Source organism: Somniosus microcephalus, chromosome 15 (assembly GCF_052327205.1).
Source record: "Somniosus microcephalus isolate GS21.2 chromosome 15, FLI_Smic_1.0, whole genome shotgun sequence".
NCBI lineage: Eukaryota > Metazoa > Chordata > Chondrichthyes > Squaliformes > Somniosidae > Somniosus > Somniosus microcephalus.
In genome coordinates, this window is record NC_141001.1 from 58,328,032 (window position 1) to 58,350,347 (window position 22,316).

Below are 22,316 nucleotides of genomic sequence, written 5' to 3' on the forward strand. Positions count from 1 at the left end.
CGCTGCCTTTTCTCCCCACATTCAGTCACACCACACTAATCTTGCGACCCGCAATGATTTCCCCTCTCACATCCAATATCATCGCCACAACAAAGCCTCACACTTTACAACATCTTAATCTTCACCAGCCCCCCACGCACATGCACACACACTCTCCCCATCATTATCATCACGGCATTTTACTACCACATTCCCCACTTTGTCTCCGTCACATTCAACTCACGCTTACTGCTCCCTGCTGCTCACTGCAGCCACTGCACTTACAAAATCTCCACTTTACACAATTATGCTCGCCGCGGCCACGAGAGAGCGCAAATCTCATTTCATTCTCCTCCACACTTGACCCACTACTAAATGGCATACATTTAGTTTGGCAATCACTCACATTCAATCTAATTCTTTGCTCGTTTCCTACCCTTTCACTCATTCAGTTATGCAATTCACTGTTTTTCCAACATTAGCAGCTCTCGACGCCGCGGGCTGCATTTTACTCACTGCAAATGCAACCGAGCGAGACACAGCAAAAGTTTCCTTATAATTTACACTGACTCAACTTATCTCCAAGCCCCATTGTGAGATCACCGAAAGCCCACTGCTCAACGTCGTCGCTACTTAATGTAACCCGAAGGAGAAGGCCAGGGCAGAAGATAGGGGCCGAGGAAACAAACAATGCTCACTGATTGTGACTTGACCGCTTCACTTAGTAAGAACTGTGCGTCAGTGAGATATTTTACATCAGAAATGACTCTGCTCCTCCGTGCTGCAATCCTCGCAGCAAACGCGAATCTGAACGACAGCCAACCGACACGCCGCCTGTCACATTTTGCAAGGCACTGATACTTGCGCTGAAGGCTAGTATAGCCGAATAGAATCGGAATGCTGTCCTTGCCCAGAAATGTGCAATCACTGAAATTGTCTTGATGTTCTTACTTAGTCGTCACCGGAGCATGCAATGACACCAGATGAGTAAAGGAAGCACAGCATCATACCTGCATTAACTCAGTGCAGGCGAGCAGCTGCTGCCATTTTGAACTGAAGGCAGCTGAAACAAGAGCAAAAGCTGCCGGGTGCGGTGGCGCGCACCTGTGATCCCGCTGCTGGGAGGCTGAGGCTGTAGGATTGCTTGAGGTCAGGAGTTCTGGGCTGCCGTCTTCTGTGCCGATCGGGTGTCCGCACTAAGAGCAGTATCCACATGGTGGTCCTAGGAGAACCTGGGCTCACCAGGTCGGATAAAGCGGGGTGAACCGGCCCAGGTCGGAAACGGAGCAGGTCAAAGCCCCCGTGCTGCTCGGTAGTCGGGTCGCACTTGTGAATAGAGGCTGCAGTGCAGCCTGGCCAATACAGTGAGACGCATCCTTTTCCCACTCTCTGCTTTACAACAAACAAACAAACAAAAAACCTCCACACGTGTCCATCGCCAACACTGCAAACAAACTCGCTGCCTTTTCTCCCCACATTCAGTCACACCACACTAATCTTGCGACCCGCAATGATTTCCCCTCTCACATCCAATATCATCGCCACAACAAAGCCTCACACTTTACAACATCTTAATCTTCACCAGCCCCCCACGCACATGCACACACACTCTCCCCATCATTATCATCACGGCATTTTACTACCACATTCCCCACTTTGTCTCCGTCACATTCAACTCACGCTTACTGCTCCCTGCTGCTCACTGCAGCCACTGCACTTACAAAATCTCCACTTTACACAATTATGCTCGCCGCGGCCACGAGAGAGCGCAAATCTCATTTCATTCTCCTCCACACTTGACCCACTACTAAATGGCATACATTTAGTTTGGCAATCACTCACATTCAATCTAATTCTTTGCTCGTTTCCTACCCTTTCACTCATTCAGTTATGCAATTCACTGTTTTTCCAACATTAGCAGCTCTCGACGCTGCGGGCTGCATTTTACTCACTGCAAATGCAACCGAGCGAGACACAGCAAAAGTTTCCTTATAATTTACACTGACTCAACTTATCTCCAAGCCCCATTGTGAGATCGCCGAAAGCCCACTGCTCAACGTCGTCGCTACTTAATGTAACCCGAAGGAGAAGGCCAGGGCAGAAGATAGGGGCCGAGGAAACAAACAATGCTCACTGATTGTGACTTGACCGCTTCACTTAGTAAGAACTGTGCGTCAGTGAGATATTTTACATCAGAAATGACTCTGCTCCTCCGTGCTGCAATCCTCGCAGCAAACGCGAATCTGAACGACAGCCAACCGACACGCCGCCTGTCACATTTTGCAAGGCACTGATACTTGCGCTGAAGGCTAGTATAGCCGAATAGAATCGGAATGCTGTCCTTGCCCAGAAATGTGCAATCACTGAAATTGTCTTGATGTTCTTACTTAGTCGTCACCGGAGCATGCAATGACACCAGATGAGTAAAGGAAGCACAGCATCATACCTGCATTAACTCAGTGCAGGCGAGCAGCTGCTGCCATTTTGAACTGAAGGCAGCTGAAACAAGAGCAAAAGCTGCCGGGTGCGGTGGCGCGCACCTGTGATCCCGCTGCTGGGAGGCTGAGGCTGTAGGATTGCTTGAGGTCAGGAGTTCTGGGCTGCCGTCTTCTGTGCCGATCGGGTGTCCGCACTAAGAGCAGTATCCACATGGTGGTCCTAGGATAACCTGGGCTCACCAGGTCGGATAAAGCGGGGTGAACCGGCCCAGGTCGGAAACGGAGCAGGTCAAAGCCCCCGTGCTGCTCGGTAGTCGGGTCGCACTTGTGAATAGAGGCTGCAGTGCAGCCTGGCCAATACAGTGAGACGCATCCTTTTCCCACTCTCTGCTTTACAACAAACAAACAAACAAAAAACCTCCACACGTGTCCATCGCCAACACTGCAAACAAACTCGCTGCCTTTTCTCCCCACATTCAGTCACACCACACTAATCTTGCGACCCGCAATGATTTCCCCTCTCACATCCAATATCATCGCCACAACAAAGCCTCACACTTTACAACATCTTAATCTTCACCAGCCCCCCACGCACATGCACACACACTCTCCCCATCATTATCATCACGGCATTTTACTACCACATTCCCCACTTTGTCTCCGTCACATTCAACTCACGCTTACTGCTCCCTGCTGCTCACTGCAGCCACTGCACTTACAAAATCTCCACTTTACACAATTATGCTCGCCGCGGCCACGAGAGAGCGCAAATCTCATTTCATTCTCCTCCACACTTGACCCACTACTAAATGGCATACATTTAGTTTGGCAATCACTCACATTCAATCTAATTCTTTGCTCGTTTCCTACCCTTTCACTCATTCAGTTATGCAATTCACTGTTTTTCCAACATTAGCAGCTCTCGACGCTGCGGGCTGCATTTTACTCACTGCAAATGCAACCGAGCGAGACACAGCAAAAGTTTCCTTATAATTTACACTGACTCAACTTATCTCCAAGCCCCATTGTGAGATCACCGAAAGCCCACTGCTCAACGTCGTCGCTACTTAATGTAACCCGAAGGAGAAGGCCAGGGCAGAAGATAGGGGCCGAGGAAACAAACAATGCTCACTGATTGTGACTTGACCGCTTCACTTAGTAAGAACTGTGCGTCAGTGAGATATTTTACATCAGAAATGACTCTGCTCCTCCGTGCTGCAATCCTCGCAGCAAACGCGAATCTGAACGACAGCCAACCGACACGCCGCCTGTCACATTTTGCAAGGCACTGATACTTGCGCTGAAGGCTAGTATAGCCGAATAGAATCGGAATGCTGTCCTTGCCCAGAAATGTGCAATCACTGAAATTGTCTTGATGTTCTTACTTAGTCGTCACCGGAGCATGCAATGACACCAGATGAGTAAAGGAAGCACAGCATCATACCTGCATTAACTCAGTGCAGGCGAGCAGCTGCTGCCATTTTGAACTGAAGGCAGCTGAAACAAGAGCAAAAGCTGCCGGGTGCGGTGGCGCGCACCTGTGATCCCGCTGCTGGGAGGCTGAGGCTGTAGGCATTGCTTGAGGTCAGGAGTTCTGGGCTGCCGTCTTCTGTGCCGATCGGGTGTCCGCACTAAGAGCAGTATCCACATGGTGGTCCTAGGAGAACCTGGGCTCACCAGGTCGGATAAAGCGGGGTGAACCGGCCCAGGTCGGAAACGGAGCAGGTCAAAGCCCCCGTGCTGCTCGGTAGTCGGGTCGCACTTGTGAATAGAGGCTGCAGTGCAGCCTGGCCAATACAGTGAGACGCATCCTTTTCCCACTCTCTGCTTTACAACAAACAAACAAACAAAAAACCTCCACACGTGTCCATCGCCAACACTGCAAACAAACTCGCTGCCTTTTCTCCCCACATTCAGTCACACCACACTAATCTTGCGACCCGCAATGATTTCCCCTCTCACATCCAATATCATCGCCACAACAAAGCCTCACACTTTACAACATCTTAATCTTCACCAGCCCCCCACGCACATGCACACACACTCTCCCCATCATTATCATCACGGCATTTTACTACCACATTCCCCACTTTGTCTCCGTCACATTCAACTCACGCTTACTGCTCCCTGCTGCTCACTGCAGCCACTGCACTTACAAAATCTCCACTTTACACAATTATGCTCGCCGCGGCCACGAGAGAGCGCAAATCTCATTTCATTCTCCTCCACACTTGACCCACTACTAAATGGCATACATTTAGTTTGGCAATCACTCACATTCAATCTAATTCTTTGCTCGTTTCCTACCCTTTCACTCATTCAGTTATGCAATTCACTGTTTTTCCAACATTAGCAGCTCTCGACGCTGCGGGCTGCATTTTACTCACTGCAAATGCAACCGAGCGAGACACAGCAAAAGTTTCCTTATAATTTACACTGACTCAACTTATCTCCAAGCCCCATTGTGAGATCACCGAAAGCCCACTGCTCAACGTCGTCGCTACTTAATGTAACCCGAAGGAGAAGGCCAGGGCAGAAGATAGGGGCCGAGGAAACAAACAATGCTCACTGATTGTGACTTGACCGCTTCACTTAGTAAGAACTGTGCGTCAGTGAGATATTTTACATCAGAAATGACTCTGCTCCTCCGTGCTGCAATCCTCGCAGCAAACGCGAATCTGAACGACAGCCAACCGACACGCCGCCTGTCACATTTTGCAAGGCACTGATACTTGCGCTGAAGGCTAGTATAGCCGAATAGAATCGGAATGCTGTCCTTGCCCAGAAATGTGCAATCATTGAAATTGTCTTGATGTTCTTACTTAGTCGTCACCGGAGCATGCAATGACACCAGATGAGTAAAGGAAGCACAGCATCATACCTGCATTAACTCAGTGCAGGCGAGCAGCTGCTGCCATTTTGAACTGAAGGCAGCTGAAACAAGAGCAAAAGCTGCCGGGTGCGGTGGCGCGCACCTGTGATCCCGCTGCTGGGAGGCTGAGGCTGTAGGATTGCTTGAGGTCAGGAGTTCTGGGCTGCCGTCTTCTGTGCCGATCGGGTGTCCGCACTAAGAGCAGTATCCACATGGTGGTCCTAGGATAACCTGGGCTCACCAGGTCGGATAAAGCGGGGTGAACCGGCCCAGGTCGGAAACGGAGCAGGTCAAAGCCCCCGTGCTGCTCGGTAGTCGGGTCGCACTTGTGAATAGAGGCTGCAGTGCAGCCTGGCCAATATAGTGAGACGCATCCTTTTCCCACTCTCTGCTTTACAACAAACAAACAAACAAAAAACCTCCACACGTGTCCATCGCCAACACTGCAAACAAACTCGCTGCCTTTTCTCCCCACATTCAGTCACACCACACTAATCTTGCGACCCGCAATGATTTCCCCTCTCACATCCAATATCATCGCCACAACAAAGCCTCACACTTTACAACATCTTAATCTTCACCAGCCCCCCACGCACATGCACACACACTCTCCCCATCATTATCATCACGGCATTTTACTACCACATTCCCCACTTTGTCTCCGTCACATTCAACTCACGCTTACTGCTCCCTGCTGCTCACTGCAGCCACTGCACTTACAAAATCTCCACTTTACACAATTATGCTCGCCGCGGCCACGAGAGAGCGCAAATCTCATTTCATTCTCCTCCACACTTGACCCACTACTAAATGGCATACATTTAGTTTGGCAATCACTCACATTCAATCTAATTCTTTGCTCGTTTCCTACCCTTTCACTCATTCAGTTATGCAATTCACTGTTTTTCCAACATTAGCAGCTCTCGACGCTGCGGGCTGCATTTTACTCACTGCAAATGCAACCGAGCGAGACACAGCAAAAGTTTCCTTATAATTTACACTGACTCAACTTATCTCCAAGCCCCATTGTGAGATCACCGAAAGCCCACTGCTCAACGTCGTCGCTACTTAATGTAACCCGAAGGAGAAGGCCAGGGCAGAAGATAGGGGCCGAGGAAACAAACAATGCTCACTGATTGTGACTTGACCGCTTCACTTAGTAAGAACTGTGCGTCAGTGAGATATTTTACATCAGAAATGACTCTGCTCCTCCGTGCTGCAATCCTCGCAGCAAACGCGAATCTGAACGACAGCCAACCGACACGCCGCCTGTCACATTTTGCAAGGCACTGATACTTGCGCTGAAGGCTAGTATAGCCGAATAGAATCGGAATGCTGTCCTTGCCCAGAAATGTGCAATCACTGAAATTGTCTTGATGTTCTTACTTAGTCGTCACCGGAGCATGCAATGACACCAGATGAGTAAAGGAAGCACAGCATCATACCTGCATTAACTCAGTGCAGGCGAGCAGCTGCTGCCATTTTGAACTGAAGGCAGCTGAAACAAGAGCAAAAGCTGCCGGGTGCGGTGGCGCGCACCTGTGATCCCGCTGCTGGGAGGCTGAGGCTGTAGGATTGCTTGAGGTCAGGAGTTCTGGGCTGCCGTCTTCTGTGCCGATCGGGTGTCCGCACTAAGAGCAGTATCCACATGGTGGTCCTAGGATAACCTGGGCTCACCAGGTCGGATAAAGCGGGGTGAACCGGCCCAGGTCGGAAACGGAGCAGGTCAAAGCCCCCGTGCTGCTCGGTAGTCGGGTCGCACTTGTGAATAGAGGCTGCAGTGCAGCCTGGCCAATACAGTGAGACGCATCCTTTTCCCACTCTCTGCTTTACAACAAACAAACAAACAAAAAACCTCCACACGTGTCCATCGCCAACACTGCAAACAAACTCGCTGCCTTTTCTCCCCACATTCAGTCACACCACACTAATCTTGCGACCCGCAATGATTTCCCCTCTCACATCCAATATCATCGCCACAACAAAGCCTCACACTTTACAACATCTTAATCTTCACCAGCCCCCCACGCACATGCACACACACTCTCCCCATCATTATCATCACGGCATTTTACTACCACATTCCCCACTTTGTCTCCGTCACATTCAACTCACGCTTACTGCTCCCTGCTGCTCACTGCAGCCACTGCACTTACAAAATCTCCACTTTACACAATTATGCTCGCCGCGGCCACGAGAGAGCGCAAATCTCATTTCATTCTCCTCCACACTTGACCCACTACTAAATGGCATACATTTAGTTTGGCAATCACTCACATTCAATCTAATTCTTTGCTCGTTTCCTACCCTTTCACTCATTCAGTTATGCAATTCACTGTTTTTCCAACATTAGCAGCTCTCGACGCTGCGGGCTGCATTTTACTCACTGCAAATGCAACCGAGCGAGACACAGCAAAAGTTTCCTTATAATTTACACTGACTCAACTTATCTCCAAGCCCCATTGTGAGATCACCGAAAGCCCACTGTTCAACGTCGTCGCTACTTAATGTAACCCGAAGGAGAAGGCCAGGGCAGAAGATAGGGGCCGAGGAAACAAACAATGCTCACTGATTGTGACTTGACCGCTTCACTTAGTAAGAACTGTGCGTCAGTGAGATATTTTACATCAGAAATGACTCTGCTCCTCCGTGCTGCAATCCTCGCAGCAAACGCGAATCTGAACGACAGCCAACCGACACGCCGCCTGTCACATTTTGCAAGGCACTGATACTTGCGCTGAAGGCTAGTATAGCCGAATAGAATCGGAATGCTGTCCTTGCCCAGAAATGTGCAATCACTGAAATTGTCTTGATGTTCTTACTTAGTCGTCACCGGAGCATGCAATGACACCAGATGAGTAAAGGAAGCACAGCATCATACCTGCATTAACTCAGTGCAGGCGAGCAGCTGCTGCCATTTTGAACTGAAGGCAGCTGAAACAAGAGCAAAAGCTGCCGGGTGCGGTGGCGCGCACCTGTGATCCCGCTGCTGGGAGGCTGAGGCTGTAGGATTGCTTGAGGTCAGGAGTTCTGGGCTGCCGTCTTCTGTGCCGATCGGGTGTCCGCACTAAGAGCAGTATCCACATGGTGGTCCTAGGAGAACCTGGGCTCACCAGGTCGGATAAAGCGGGGTGAACCGGCCCAGGTCGGAAACGGAGCAGGTCAAAGCCCCCGTGCTGCTCGGTAGTCGTGTCGCACTTGTGAATAGAGGCTGCAGTGCAGCCTGGCCAATACAGTGAGACGCATCCTTTTCCCACTCTCTGCTTTACAACAAACAAACAAACAAAAAACCTCCACACGTGTCCATCGCCAACACTGCAAACAAACTCGCTGCCTTTTCTCCCCACATTCAGTCACACCACACTAATCTTGCGACCCGCAATGATTTCCCCTCTCACATCCAATATCATCGCCACAACAAAGCCTCACACTTTACAACATCTTAATCTTCACCAGCCCCCCACGCACATGCACACACACTCTCCCCATCATTATCATCACGGCATTTTACTACCACATTCCCCACTTTGTCTCCGTCACATTCAACTCACGCTTACTGCTCCCTGCTGCTCACTGCAGCCACTGCACTTACAAAATCTCCACTTTACACAATTATGCTCGCCGCGGCCACGAGAGAGCGCAAATCTCATTTCATTCTCCTCCACACTTGACCCACTACTAAATGGCATACATTTAGTTTGGCAATCACTCACATTCAATCTAATTCTTTGCTCGTTTCCTACCCTTTCACTCATTCAGCTATGCAATTCACTGTTTTTCCAACATTAGCAGCTCTCGACGCTGCGGGCTGCATTTTACTCACTGCAAATGCAACCGAGCGAGACACAGCAAAAGTTTCCTTATAATTTACACTGACTCAACTTATCTCCAAGCCCCATTGTGAGATCACCGAAAGCCCACTGTTCAACGTCGTCGCTACTTAATGTAACCCGAAGGAGAAGGCCAGGGCAGAAGATAGGGGCCGAGGAAACAAACAATGCTCACTGATTGTGACTTGACCGCTTCACTTAGTAAGAACTGTGCGTCAGTGAGATATTTACATCAGAAATGACTCTGCTCCTCCGTGCTGCAATCCTCGCAGCAAACGCGAATCTGAACGACAGCCAACCGACACGCCGCCTGTCACATTTTGCAAGGCACTGATACTTGCGCTGAAGGCTAGTATAGCCGAATAGAATCGGAATGCTGTCCTTGCCCAGAAATGTGCAATCACTGAAATTGTCTTGATGTTCTTACTTAGTCGTCACCGGAGCATGCAATGACACCAGATGAGTAAAGGAAGCACAGCATCATACCTGCATTAACTCAGTGCAGGCGAGCAGCTGCTGCCATTTTGAACTGAAGGCAGCTGAAACAAGAGCAAAAGCTGCCGGGTGCGGTGGCGCGCACCTGTGATCCCGCTGCTGGGAGGCTGAGGCTGTAGGATTGCTTGAGGTCAGGAGTTCTGGGCTGCCGTCTTCTGTGCCGATCGGGTGTCCGCACTAAGAGCAGTATCCACATGGTGGTCCTAGGAGAACCTGGGCTCACCAGGTCGGATAAAGCGGGGTGAAACGGAGCAGGTCAAAGCCCCCGTGCTGCTCGGTAGTCGGGTCGCACTTGTGAATAGAGGCTGCAGTGCAGCCTGGCCAATACAGTGAGACGCATCCTTTTCCCACTCTCTGCTTTACAACAAACAAACAAACAAAAAACCTCCACACGTGTCCATCGCCAACACTGCAAACAAACTCGCTGCCTTTTCTCCCCACATTCAGTCACACCACACTAATCTTGCGACCCGCAATGATTTCCCCTCTCACATCCAATATCATCGCCACAACAAAGCCTCACACTTTACAACATCTTAATCTTCACCAGCCCCCCACGCACATGCACACACACTCTCCCCATCATTATCATCACGGCATTTTACTACCACATTCCCCACTTTGTCTCCGTCACATTCAACTCACGCTTACTGCTCCCTGCTGCTCACTGCAGCCACTGCACTTACAAAATCTCCACTTTACACAATTATGCTCGCCGCGGCCACGAGAGAGCGCAAATCTCATTTCATTCTCCTCCACACTTGACCCACTACTAAATGGCATACATTTAGTTTGGCAATCACTCACATTCAATCTAATTCTTTGCTCGTTTCCTACCCTTTCACTCATTCAGTTATGCAATTCACTGTTTTTCCAACATTAGCAGCTCTCGACGCTGCGGGCTGCATTTTACTCACTGCAAATGCAACCGAGCGAGACACAGCAAAAGTTTCCTTATAATTTACACTGACTCAACTTATCTCCAAGCCCCATTGTGGGATCACCGAAAGCCCACTGCTCAACGTCGTCGCTACTTAATGTAACCCGAAGGAGAAGGCCAGGGCAGAAGATAGGGGCCGAGGAAACAAACAATGCTCACTGATTGTGACTTGACCGCTTCACTTAGTAAGAACTGTGCGTCAGTGAGATATTTTACATCAGAAATGACTCTGCTCCTCCGTGCTGCAATCCTCGCAGCAAACGCGAATCTGAACGACAGCCAACCGACACGCCGCCTGTCACATTTTGCAAGGCACTGATACTTGCGCTGAAGGCTAGTATAGCCGAATAGAATCGGAATGCTGTCCTTGCCCAGAAATGTGCAATCACTGAAATTGTCTTGATGTTCTTACTTAGTCGTCACCGGAGCATGCAATGACACCAGATGAGTAAAGGAAGCACAGCATCATACCTGCATTAACTCAGTGCAGGCGAGCAGCTGCTGCCATTTTGAACTGAAGGCAGCTGAAACAAGAGCAAAAGCTGCCGGGTGCGGTGGCGCGCACCTGTGATCCCGCTGCTGGGAGGCTGAGGCTGTAGGATTGCTTGAGGTCAGGAGTTCTGGGCTGCCGTCTTCTGTGCCGATCGGGTGTCCGCACTAAGAGCAGTATCCACATGGTGGTCCTAGGATAACCTGGGCTCACCAGGTCGGATAAAGCGGGGTGAACCGGCCCAGGTCGGAAACGGAGCAGGTCAAAGCCCCCGTGCTGCTCGGTAGTCGGGTCGCACTTGTGAATAGAGGCTGCAGTGCAGCCTGGCCAATACAGTGAGACGCATCCTTTTCCCACTCTCTGCTTTACAACAAACAAACAAACAAAAAACCTCCACACGTGTCCATTGCCAACACTGCAAACAAACTCGCTGCCTTTTCTCCCCACATTCAGTCACACCACACTAATCTTGCGACCCGCAATGATTTCCCCTCTCACATCCAATATCATCGCCACAACAAAGCCTCACACTTTACAACATCTTAATCTTCACCAGCCCCCCACGCACATGCACACACACTCTCCCCATCATTATCATCACGGCATTTTACTACCACATTCCCCACTTTGTCTCCGTCACATTCAACTCACGCTTACTGCTCCCTGCTGCTCACTGCAGCCACTGCACTTACAAAATCTCCACTTTACACAATTATGCTCGCCGCGGCCACGAGAGAGCGCAAATCTCATTTCATTCTCCTCCACACTTGACCCACTACTAAATGGCATACATTTAGTTTGGCAATCACTCACATTCAATCTAATTCTTTGCTCGTTTCCTACCCTTTCACTCATTCAGTTATGCAATTCACTGTTTTTCCAACATTAGCAGCTCTCGACGCTGCGGGCTGCATTTTACTCACTGCAAATGCAACCGAGCGAGACACAGCAAAAGTTTCCTTATAATTTACACTGACTCAACTTATCTCCAAGCCCCATTGTGAGATCACCGAAAGCCCACTGTTCAACGTCGTCGCTACTTAATGTAACCCGAAGGAGAAGGCCAGGGCAGAAGATAGGGGCCGAGGAAACAAACAATGCTCACTGATTGTGACTTGACCGCTTCACTTAGTAAGAACTGTGCGTCAGTGAGATATTTTACATCAGAAATGACTCTGCTCCTCCGTGCTGCAATCCTCGCAGCAAACGCGAATCTGAACGACAGCCAACCGACACGCCGCCTGTCACATTTTGCAAGGCACTGATACTTGCGCTGAAGGCTAGTATAGCCGAATAGAATCGGAATGCTGTCCTTGCCCAGAAATGTGCAATCACTGAAATTGTCTTGATGTTCTTACTTAGTCGTCACCGGAGCATGCAATGACACCAGATGAGTAAAGGAAGCACAGCATCATACCTGCATTAACTCAGTGCAGGCGAGCAGCTGCTGCCATTTTGAACTGAAGGCAGCTGAAACAAGAGCAAAAGCTGCCGGGTGCGGTGGCGCGCACCTGTGATCCCGCTGCTGGGAGGCTGAGGCTGTAGGATTGCTTGAGTGTCAGGAGTTCTGGGCTGCCGTCTTCTGTGCCGATCGGGTGTCCGCACTAAGAGCAGTATCCACATGGTGGTCCTAGGAGAACCTGGGCTCACCAGGTCGGATAAAGCAGGGTGAACCGGCCCAGGTCGGAAACGGAGCAGGTCAAAGCCCCCGTGCTGCTCGGTAGTCGGGTCGCACTTGTGAATAGAGGCTGCAGTGCAGCCTGGCCAATACAGTGAGACGCATCCTTTTCCCACTCTCTGCTTTACAACAAACAAAAAACCTCCACACGTGTCCATCGCCAACACTGCAAACAAACTCGCTGCCTTTTCTCCCCACATTCAGTCACACCACACTAATCTTGCGACCCGCAATGATTTCCCCTCTCACATCCAATATCATCGCCACAACAAAGCCTCACACTTTACAACATCTTAATCTTCAACAGCCCCCCACGCACATGCACACACACTCTCCCCATCATTATCATCACGGCATTTTACTACCACATTCCCCACTTTGTCTCCGTCACATTCAACTCACGCTTACTGCTCCCTGCTGCTCACTGCAGCCACTGCACTTACAAAATCTCCACTTTACACAATTATGCTCGCCGCGGCCACGAGAGAGCGCAAATCTCATTTCATTCTCCTCCACACTTGACCCACTACTAAATGGCATACATTTAGTTTGGCAATCACTCACATTCAATCTAATTCTTTGCTCGTTTCCTACCCTTTCACTCATTCAGTTATGCAATTCACTGTTTTTCCAACATTAGCAGCTCTCGACGCTGCGGGCTGCATTTTACTCACTGCAAATGCAACCGAGCGAGACACAGCAAAAGTTTCCTTATAATTTACACTGACTCAACTTATCTCCAAGCCCCATTGTGAGATCACCGAAAGCCCACTGTTCAACGTCGTCGCTACTTAATGTAACCCGAAGGAGAAGGCCAGGGCAGAAGATAGGGGCCGAGGAAACAAACAATGCTCACTGATTGTGACTTGACCGCTTCACTTAGTAAGAACTGTGCGTCAGTGAGATATTTTACATCAGAAATGACTCTGCTCCTCCGTGCTGCAATCCTCGCAGCAAACGCGAATCTGAACGACAGCCAACCGACACGCCGCCTGTCACATTTTGCAAGGCACTGATACTTGCGCTGAAGGCTAGTATAGCCGAATAGAATCGGAATGCTGTCCTTGCCCAGAAATGTGCAATCACTGAAATTGTCTTGATGTTCTTACTTAGTCGTCACCGGAGCATGCAATGACACCAGATGAGTAAAGGAAGCACAGCATCATACCTGCATTAACTCAGTGCAGGCGAGCAGCTGCTGCCATTTTGAACTGAAGGCAGCTGAAACAAGAGCAAAAGCTGCCGGGTGCGGTGGCGCGCACCTGTGATCCCGCTGCTGGGAGGCTGAGGCTGTAGGATTGCTTGAGGTCAGGAGTTCTGGGCTGTCGTCTTCTGTGCCGATCGGGTGTCCGCACTAAGAGCAGTATCCACATGGTGGTCCTAGGAGAACCTCGGCTCACCAGGTCGGATAAAGCGGGGTGAACCGGCCCAGGTCGGAAACGGAGCAGGTCAAAGCCCCCGTGCTGCTCGGTAGTCGGGTCGCACTTGTGAATAGAGGCTGCAGTGCAGCCTGGCCAATACAGTGAGACGCATCCTTTTCCCACTCTCTGCTTTACAACAAACAAAAAACCTCCACACGTGTCCATCGCCAACACTGCAAACAAACTCGCTGCCTTTTCTCCCCACATTCAGTCACACCACACTAATCTTGCGACCCGCAATGATTTCCCCTCTCACATCCAATATCATCGCCACAACAAAGCCTCACACTTTACAACATCTTAATCTTCAACAGCCCCCCACGCACATGCACACACACTCTCCCCATCATTATCATCACGGCATTTTACTACCACATTCCCCACTTTGTCTCCGTCACATTCAACTCACGCTTACTGCTCCCTGCTGCTCACTGCAGCCACTGCACTTACAAAATCTCCACTTTACACAATTATGCTCGCCGCGGCCACGAGAGAGCGCAAATCTCATTTCATTCTCCTCCACACTTGACCCACTACTAAATGGCATACATTTAGTTTGGCAATCACTCACATTCAATCTAATTCTTTGCTCGTTTCCTACCCTTTCACTCATTCAGTTATGCAATTCACTGTTTTTCCAACATTAGCAGCTCTCGACGCTGCGGGCTGCATTTTACTCACTGCAAATGCAACCGAGCGAGACACAGCAAAAGTTTCCTTATAATTTACACTGACTCAACTTATCTCCAAGCCCCATTGTGAGATCACCGAAAGCCCACTGTTCAACGTCGTCGCTACTTAATGTAACCCGAAGGAGAAGGCCAGGGCAGAAGATAGGGGCCGAGGAAACAAACAATGCTCACTGATTGTGACTTGACCGCTTCACTTAGTAAGAACTGTGCGTCAGTGAGATATTTTACATCAGAAATGACTCTGCTCCTCCGTGCTGCAATCCTCGCAGCAAACGCGAATCTGAACGACAGCCAACCGACACGCCGCCTGTCACATTTTGCAAGGCACTGATACTTGCGCTGAAGGCTAGTATAGCCGAATAGAATCGGAATGCTGTCCTTGCCCAGAAATGTGCAATCACTGAAATTGTCTTGATGTTCTTACTTAGTCGTCACCGGAGCATGCAATGACACCAGATGAGTAAAGGAAGCACAGCATCATACCTGCATGAACTCAGTGCAGGCGAGCAACTGCTGCCATTTTGAACTGAAGGCAGCTGAAACAAGAGCAAAAGCTGCCGGGTGCGGTGGCGCGCACCTGTGATCCCGCTGCTGGGAGGCTGAGGCTGTAGGATTGCTTGAGGTCAGGAGTTCTGGGCTGCCGTCTTCTGTGCCGATCGGGTGTCCGCACTAAGAGCAGTATCCACATGGTGGTCCTAGGAGAACCTGGGCTCACCAGGTCGGATAAAGCGGGGTGAACCGGCCCAGGTCGGAAACGGAGCAGGTCAAAGCCCCCGTGCTGCTCGGTAGTCGGGTCGCACTTGTGAATAGAGGCTGCAGTGCAGCCTGGCCAATACAGTGAGACGCATCCTTTTCCCACTCTCTGCTTTACAACAAACAAAAAACCTCCACACGTGTCCATCGCCAACACTGCAAACAAACTCGCTGCCTTTTCTCCCCACATTCAGTCACACCACACTAATCTTGCGACCCGCAATGATTTCCCCTCTCACATCCAATATCATCGCCACAACAAAGCCTCACACTTTACAACATCTTAATCTTCAACAGCCCCCCACGCACATGCACACACACTCTCCCCATCATTATCATCACGGCATTTTACTACCACATTCCCCACTTTGTCTCCGTCACATTCAACTCACGCTTACTGCTCCCTGCTGCTCACTGCAGCCACTGCACTTACAAAATCTCCACTTTACACAATTATGCTCGCCGCGGCCACGAGAGAGCGCAAATCTCATTTCATTCTCCTCCACACTTGACCCACTACTAAATGGCATACATTTAGTTTGGCAATCACTCACATTCAATCTAATTCTTTGCTCGTTTCCTACCCTTTCACTCATTCAGTTATGCAATTCACTGTTTTTCCAACATTAGCAGCTCTCGACGCTGCGGGCTGCATTTTACTCACTGCAAATGCAACCGAGCGAGACACAGCAAAAGTTTCCTTATAATTTACACTGACTCAACTTATCTCCAAGCCCCATTGTGAGATCACCGAAAGCCCACTGTTCAACGTCGTCGCTACTTAATGTAACCCGAAGGAGAAGGCCAGGGCAGAAGATAGGGGCCGAGGAAACAAACAATGCTCACTGATTGTGACTTGACCGCTTCACTTAGTAAGAACTGTGCGTCAGTGAGATATTTTACATCAGAAATGACTCTGCTCCTCCGTGCTGCAATCCTCGCAGCAAACGCGAATCTGAACGACAGCCAACCGACACGCCGCCTGTCACATTTTGCAAGGCACTGATACTTGCGCTGAAGGCTAGTATAGCCGAATAGAATCGGAATGCTGTCCTTGCCCAGAAATGTGCAATCACTGAAATTGTCTTGATGTTCTTACTTAGTCGTCACCGGAGCATGCAATGACACCAGATGAGTAAAGGAAGCACAGCATCATACCTGCATGAACTCAGTGCAGGCGAGCAACTGCTGCCATTTTGAACTGAAGGCAGCTGAAACAAGAGCAAAAGCTGCCGGGTGCGGTGGCGCGCACCTGTGATCCCGCTGCTGGGAGGCTGAGGCTGTAGGATTGCTTGAGGTCAGGAGTTCTGGGCTGCCGTCTTCTGTGCCGATCGGGTGTCCGCACTAAGAGCAGTATCCACATGGTGGTCCTAGGAGAACCTGGGCTCACCAGGTCGGATAAAGCGGGGTGAACCGGCCCAGGTCGGAAACGGAGCAGGTCAAAGCCCCCGTGCTGCTCGGTAGTCGGGTCGCACTTGTGAATAGAGGCTGCAGTGCAGCCTGGCCAATACAGTGAGACGCATCCTTTTCCCACTCTCTGCTTTACAACAAACAAACAAACAAAAAACCTCCACACGTGTCCATCGCCAACACTGCAAACAAACTCGCTGCCTTTTCTCCCCACATTCAGTCACACCACACTAATCTTGCGACCCGCAATGATTTCCCCTCTCACATCCAATATCATCGCCACAACAAAGCCTCACACTTTACAACATCTTAATCTTCACCAGCCCCCCACGCACATGCACACACACTCTCCCCATCATTATCATCACGGCATTTTACTACCACATTCCCCACTTTGTCTCCGTCACATTCAACTCACGCTTACTGCTCCCTGCTGCTCACTGCAGCCACTGCACTTACAAAATCTCCACTTTACACAATTATGCTCGCCGCGGCCACGAGAGAGCGCAAATCTCATTTCATTCTCCTCCACACTTGACCCACTACTAAATGGCATACATTTAGTTTGGCAATCACTCACATTCAATCTAATTCTTTGCTCGTTTCCTACCCTTTCACTCATTCAGTTATGCAATTCACTGTTTTTCCAACATTAGCAGCTCTCGACGCTGCGGGCTGCATTTTACTCACTGCAAATGCAACCGAGCGAGACACAGCAAAAGTTTCCTTATAATTTACACTGACTCAACTTATCTCCAAGCCCCATTGTGAGATCACCGAAAGCCCACTGCTCAACGTCGTCGCTACTTAATGTAACCCGAAGGAGAAGGCCAGGGCAGAAGATAGGGGCCGAGGAAACAAACAATGCTCACTGATTGTGACTTGACCGCTTCACTTAGTAAGAACTGTGCGTCAGTGAGATATTTTACATCAGAAATGACTCTGCTCCTCCGTGCTGCAATCCTCGCAGCAAACGCGAATCTGAACGACAGCCAACCGACACGCCGCCTGTCACATTTTGCAAGGCACTGATACTTGCGCTGAAGGCTAGTATAGCCGAATAGAATCGGAATGCTGTCCTTGCCCAGAAATGTGCAATCACTGAAATTGTCTTGATGTTCTTACTTAGTCGTCACCGGAGCATGCAATGACACCAGATGAGTAAAGGAAGCACAGCATCATACCTGCATTAACTCAGTGCAGGCGAGCAGCTGCTGCCATTTTGAACTGAAGGCAGCTGAAACAAGAGCAAAAGCTGCCGGGTGCGGTGGCGCGCACCTGTGATCCCGCTGCTGGGAGGCTGAGGCTGTAGGATTGCTTGAGGTCAGGAGTTCTGGGCTGCCGTCTTCTGTGCCGATCGGGTGTCCGCACTAAGAGCAGTATCCACATGGTGGTCCTAGGAGAACCTGGGCTCACCAGGTCGGATAAAGCGGGGTGAACCGGCCCAGGTCGGAAACGGAGCAGGTCAAAGCCCCCGTGCTGCTCGGTAGTCGGGTCGCACTTGTGAATAGAGGCTGCAGTGCAGCCTGGCCAATACAGTGAGACGCATCCTTTTCCCACTCTCTGCTTTACAACAAACAAACAAACAAAAAACCTCCACACGTGTCCATCGCCAACACTGCAAACAAACTCGCTGCCTTTTCTCCCCACATTCAGTCACACCACACTAATCTTGCGACCCGCAATGATTTCCCCTCTCACATCCAATATCATCGCCACAACAAAGCCTCACACTTTACAACATCTTAATCTTCACCAGCCCCCCACGCACATGCACACACACTCTCCCCATCATTATCATCACGGCATTTTACTACCACATTCCCCACTTTGTCTCCGTCACATTCAACTCACGCTTACTGCTCCCTGCTGCTCACTGCAGCCACTGCACTTACAAAATCTCCACTTTACACAATTATGCTCGCCGCGGCCACGAGAGAGCGCAAATCTCATTTCATTCTCCTCCACACTTGACCCACTACTAAATGGCATACATTTAGTTTGGCAATCACTCACATTCAATCTAATTCTTTGCTCGTTTCCTACCCTTTCACTCATTCAGTTATGCAATTCACTGTTTTTCCAACATTAGCAGCTCTCGACGCTGCGGGCTGCATTTTACTCACTGCAAATGCAACCGAGCGAGACACAGCAAAAGTTTCCTTATAATTTACACTGACTCAACTTATCTCCAAGCCCCATTGTGAGATCACCGAAAGCCCACTGTTCAACGTCGTCGCTACTTAATGTAACCCGAAGGAGAAGGCCAGGGCAGAAGATAGGGGCCGAGGAAACAAACAATGCTCACTGATTGTGACTTGACCGCTTCACTTAGTAAGAACTGTGCGTCAGTGAGATATTTTACATCAGAAATGACTCTGCTCCTCCGTGCTGCAATCCTCGCAGCAAACGCGAATCTGAACGACAGCCAACCGACACGCCGCCTGTCACATTTTGCAAGGCACTGATACTTGCGCTGAAGGCTAGTATAGCCGAATAGAATCGGAATGCTGTCCTTGCCCAGAAATGTGCAATCACTGAAATTGTCTTGATGTTCTTACTTAGTCGTCACCGGAGCATGCAATGACACCAGATGAGTAAAGGAAGCACAGCATCATACCTGCATTAACTCAGTGCAGGCGAGCAGCTGCTGCCATTTTGAACTGAAGGCAGCTGAAACAAGAGCAAAAGCTGCCGGGTGCGGTGGCGCGCACCTGTGATCCCGCTGCTGGGAGGCTGAGGCTGTAGGATTGTTTGAGGTCAGGAGTTCTGGGCTGCCGTCTTCTGTGCCGATCGGGTGTCCGCACTAAGAGCAGTATCCACATGGTGGTCCTAGGATAACCTGGGCTCACCAGGTCGGATAAAGCGGGGTGAACCGGCCCAGGTCGGAAACGGAGCAGGTCAAAGCCCCCGTGCTGCTCGGTAGTCGGGTCGCACTTGTGAATAGAGGCTGCAGTGCAGCCTGGCCAATACAGTGAGACGCATCCTTTTCCCACTCTCTGCTTTACAACAAACAAACAAACAAAAAACCTCCACACGTGTCCATCGCCAACACTGCAAACAAACTCGCTGCCTTTTCTCCCCACATTCAGTCACACCACACTAATCTTGCGACCCGCAATGATTTCCCCTCTCACATCCAATATCATCGCCACAACAAAGCCTCACACTTTACAACATCTTAATCTTCACCAGCCCCCCACGCACATGCACACACACTCTCCCCATCATTATCATCACGGCATTTTACTACCACATTCCCCACTTTGTCTCCGTCACATTCAACTCACGCTTACTGCTCCCTGCTGCTCACTGCAGCCACTGCACTTACAAAATCTCCACTTTACACAATTATGCTCGCCGCGGCCACGAGAGAGCGCAAATCTCATTTCATTCTCCTCCACACTTGACCCACTACTAAATGGCATACATTTAGTTTGGCAATCACTCACATTCAATCTAATTCTTTGCTCGTTTCCTACCCTTTCACTCATTCAGTTATGCAATTCACTGTTTTTCCAACATTAGCAGCTCTCGACGCTGCGGGCTGCATTTTACTCACTGCAAATGCAACCGAGCGAGACACAGCAAAAGTTTCCTTATAATTTACACTGACTCAACTTATCTCCAAGCCCCATTGTGAGATCACCGAAAGCCCACTGTTCAACGTCGTCGCTACTTAATGTAACCCGAAGGAGAAGGCCAGGGCAGAAGATAGGGGCCGAGGAAACAAACAATGCTCACTGATTGTGACTTGACCGCTTCACTTAGTAAGAACTGTGCGTCAGTGAGATATTTTACATCAGAAATGACTCTGCTCCTCCGTGCTGCAATCCTCGCAGCAAACGCGAATCTGAACGACAGCCAACCGACACGCCGCCTGTCACATTTTGCAAGGCACTGATACTTGCGCTGAAGGCTAGTATAGCCGAATAGAATCGGAATGCTGTCCTTGCCCAGAAATGTGCAATCACTGAAATTGTCTTGATGTTCTTACTTAGTCGTCACCGGAGCATGCAATGACACCAGATGAGTAAAGGAAGCACAGCATCATACCTGCATTAACTCAGTGCAGGCGAGCAGCTGCTGCCATTTTGAACTGAAGGCAGCTGAAACAAGAGCAAAAGCTGCCGGGTGCGGTGGCGCGCACCTGTGATCCCGCTGCTGGGAGGCTGAGGCTGTAGGATTGCTTGAGGTCAGGAGTTCTGGGCTGCCGTCTTCTGTGCCGATCGGGTGTCCGCACTAAGAGCAGTATCCACATGGTGGTCCTAGGAGAACCTGGGCTCACCAGGTCGGATAAAGCGGGGTGAACCGGCCCAGGTCGGAAACGGAGCTAGGTCAAAGCCCCCGTGCTGCTCGGTAGTCGGGTCGCACTTGTGAATAGAGGCTGCAGTGCAGCCTGGCCAATACAGTGAGACGCATCCTTTTCCCACTCTCTGCTTTACAACAAACAAACAAACAAAAAACCTCCACACGTGTCCATCGCCAACACTGCAAACAAACTCGCTGCCTTTTCTCCCCACATTCAGTCACACCACACTAATCTTGCGACCCGCAATGATTTCCCCTCTCACATCCAATATCATCGCCACAACAAAGCCTCACACTTTACAACATCTTAATCTTCACCAGCCCCCCACGCACATGCACACACACTCTCCCCATCATTATCATCACGGCATTTTACTACCACATTCCCCACTTTGTCTCCGTCACATTCAACTCACGCTTACTGCTCCCTGCTGCTCACTGCAGCCACTGCACTTACAAAATCTCCACTTTACACAATTATGCTCGCCGCGGCCACGAGAGAGCGCAAATCTCATTTCATTCTCCTCCACACTTGACCCACTACTAAATGGCATACATTTAGTTTGGCAATCACTCACATTCAATCTAATTCTTTGCTCGTTTCCTACCCTTTCACTCATTCAGTTATGCAATTCACTGTTTTTCCAACATTAGCAGCTCTCGACGCTGCGGGCTGCATTTTACTCACTGCAAATGCAACCGAGCGAGACACAGCAAAAGTTTCCTTATAATTTACACTGACTCAACTTATCTCCAAGCCCCATTGTGAGATCACCGAAAGCCCACTGCTCAACGTCGTCGCTACTTAATGTAACCCGAAGGAGAAGGCCAGGGCAGAAGATAGGGGCCGAGGAAACAAACAATGCTCACTGATTGTGACTTGACCGCTTCACTTAGTAAGAACTGTGCGTCAGTGAGATATTTTACATCAGAAATGACTCTGCTCCTCCGTGCTGCAATCCTCGCAGCAAACGCGAATCTGAACGACAGCCAACCGACACGCCGCC

At 49.9% G+C, this 22,316-nt stretch overlaps 14 non-coding genes and 1 pseudogene across 14 annotated transcripts; all 15 read left to right on the forward strand.

Annotated features, from left to right (window-relative positions):
- Positions 1 to 1,062: 1,062 nt before the first annotated feature.
- Positions 1,063 to 1,360, forward strand: LOC147106858 (signal recognition particle RNA). The gene has a single exon (XR_015081105.1).
- A 1,138-nt stretch (positions 1,361 to 2,498) lies between these two features.
- LOC147106859 (signal recognition particle RNA) lies at positions 2,499 to 2,796 on the forward strand. The gene has a single exon (XR_015081126.1).
- Positions 2,797 to 3,934: 1,138 nt separating this feature from the next.
- Positions 3,935 to 4,233, forward strand: LOC147106860 (signal recognition particle RNA). Its single transcript, XR_015081173.1, has one exon.
- A 1,138-nt stretch (positions 4,234 to 5,371) lies between these two features.
- Positions 5,372 to 5,669, forward strand: LOC147106861 (signal recognition particle RNA). The gene has a single exon (XR_015081114.1).
- A 1,138-nt stretch (positions 5,670 to 6,807) lies between these two features.
- On the forward strand, positions 6,808 to 7,105 carry LOC147106862 (signal recognition particle RNA). Its single transcript, XR_015081127.1, has one exon.
- A 1,138-nt stretch (positions 7,106 to 8,243) lies between these two features.
- On the forward strand, positions 8,244 to 8,541 carry LOC147106863 (signal recognition particle RNA). Its single transcript, XR_015081174.1, has one exon.
- Positions 8,542 to 9,678: 1,137 nt separating this feature from the next.
- LOC147106864 (signal recognition particle RNA) lies at positions 9,679 to 9,960 on the forward strand (annotated as a pseudogene).
- Positions 9,961 to 11,098: 1,138 nt separating this feature from the next.
- On the forward strand, positions 11,099 to 11,396 carry LOC147106865 (signal recognition particle RNA). The gene has a single exon (XR_015081128.1).
- A 1,138-nt stretch (positions 11,397 to 12,534) lies between these two features.
- LOC147106866 (signal recognition particle RNA) lies at positions 12,535 to 12,833 on the forward strand. Its single transcript, XR_015081218.1, has one exon.
- A 1,130-nt stretch (positions 12,834 to 13,963) lies between these two features.
- On the forward strand, positions 13,964 to 14,261 carry LOC147106867 (signal recognition particle RNA). Its single transcript, XR_015081151.1, has one exon.
- A 1,130-nt stretch (positions 14,262 to 15,391) lies between these two features.
- On the forward strand, positions 15,392 to 15,689 carry LOC147106868 (signal recognition particle RNA). Its single transcript, XR_015081106.1, has one exon.
- A 1,130-nt stretch (positions 15,690 to 16,819) lies between these two features.
- On the forward strand, positions 16,820 to 17,117 carry LOC147106869 (signal recognition particle RNA). The gene has a single exon (XR_015081107.1).
- Positions 17,118 to 18,255: 1,138 nt separating this feature from the next.
- On the forward strand, positions 18,256 to 18,553 carry LOC147106870 (signal recognition particle RNA). Its single transcript, XR_015081108.1, has one exon.
- Positions 18,554 to 19,691: 1,138 nt separating this feature from the next.
- Positions 19,692 to 19,989, forward strand: LOC147106871 (signal recognition particle RNA). The gene has a single exon (XR_015081150.1).
- Positions 19,990 to 21,127: 1,138 nt separating this feature from the next.
- LOC147106872 (signal recognition particle RNA) lies at positions 21,128 to 21,426 on the forward strand. The gene has a single exon (XR_015081186.1).
- The last annotated feature ends 890 nt before the right edge of the window (positions 21,427 to 22,316 follow it).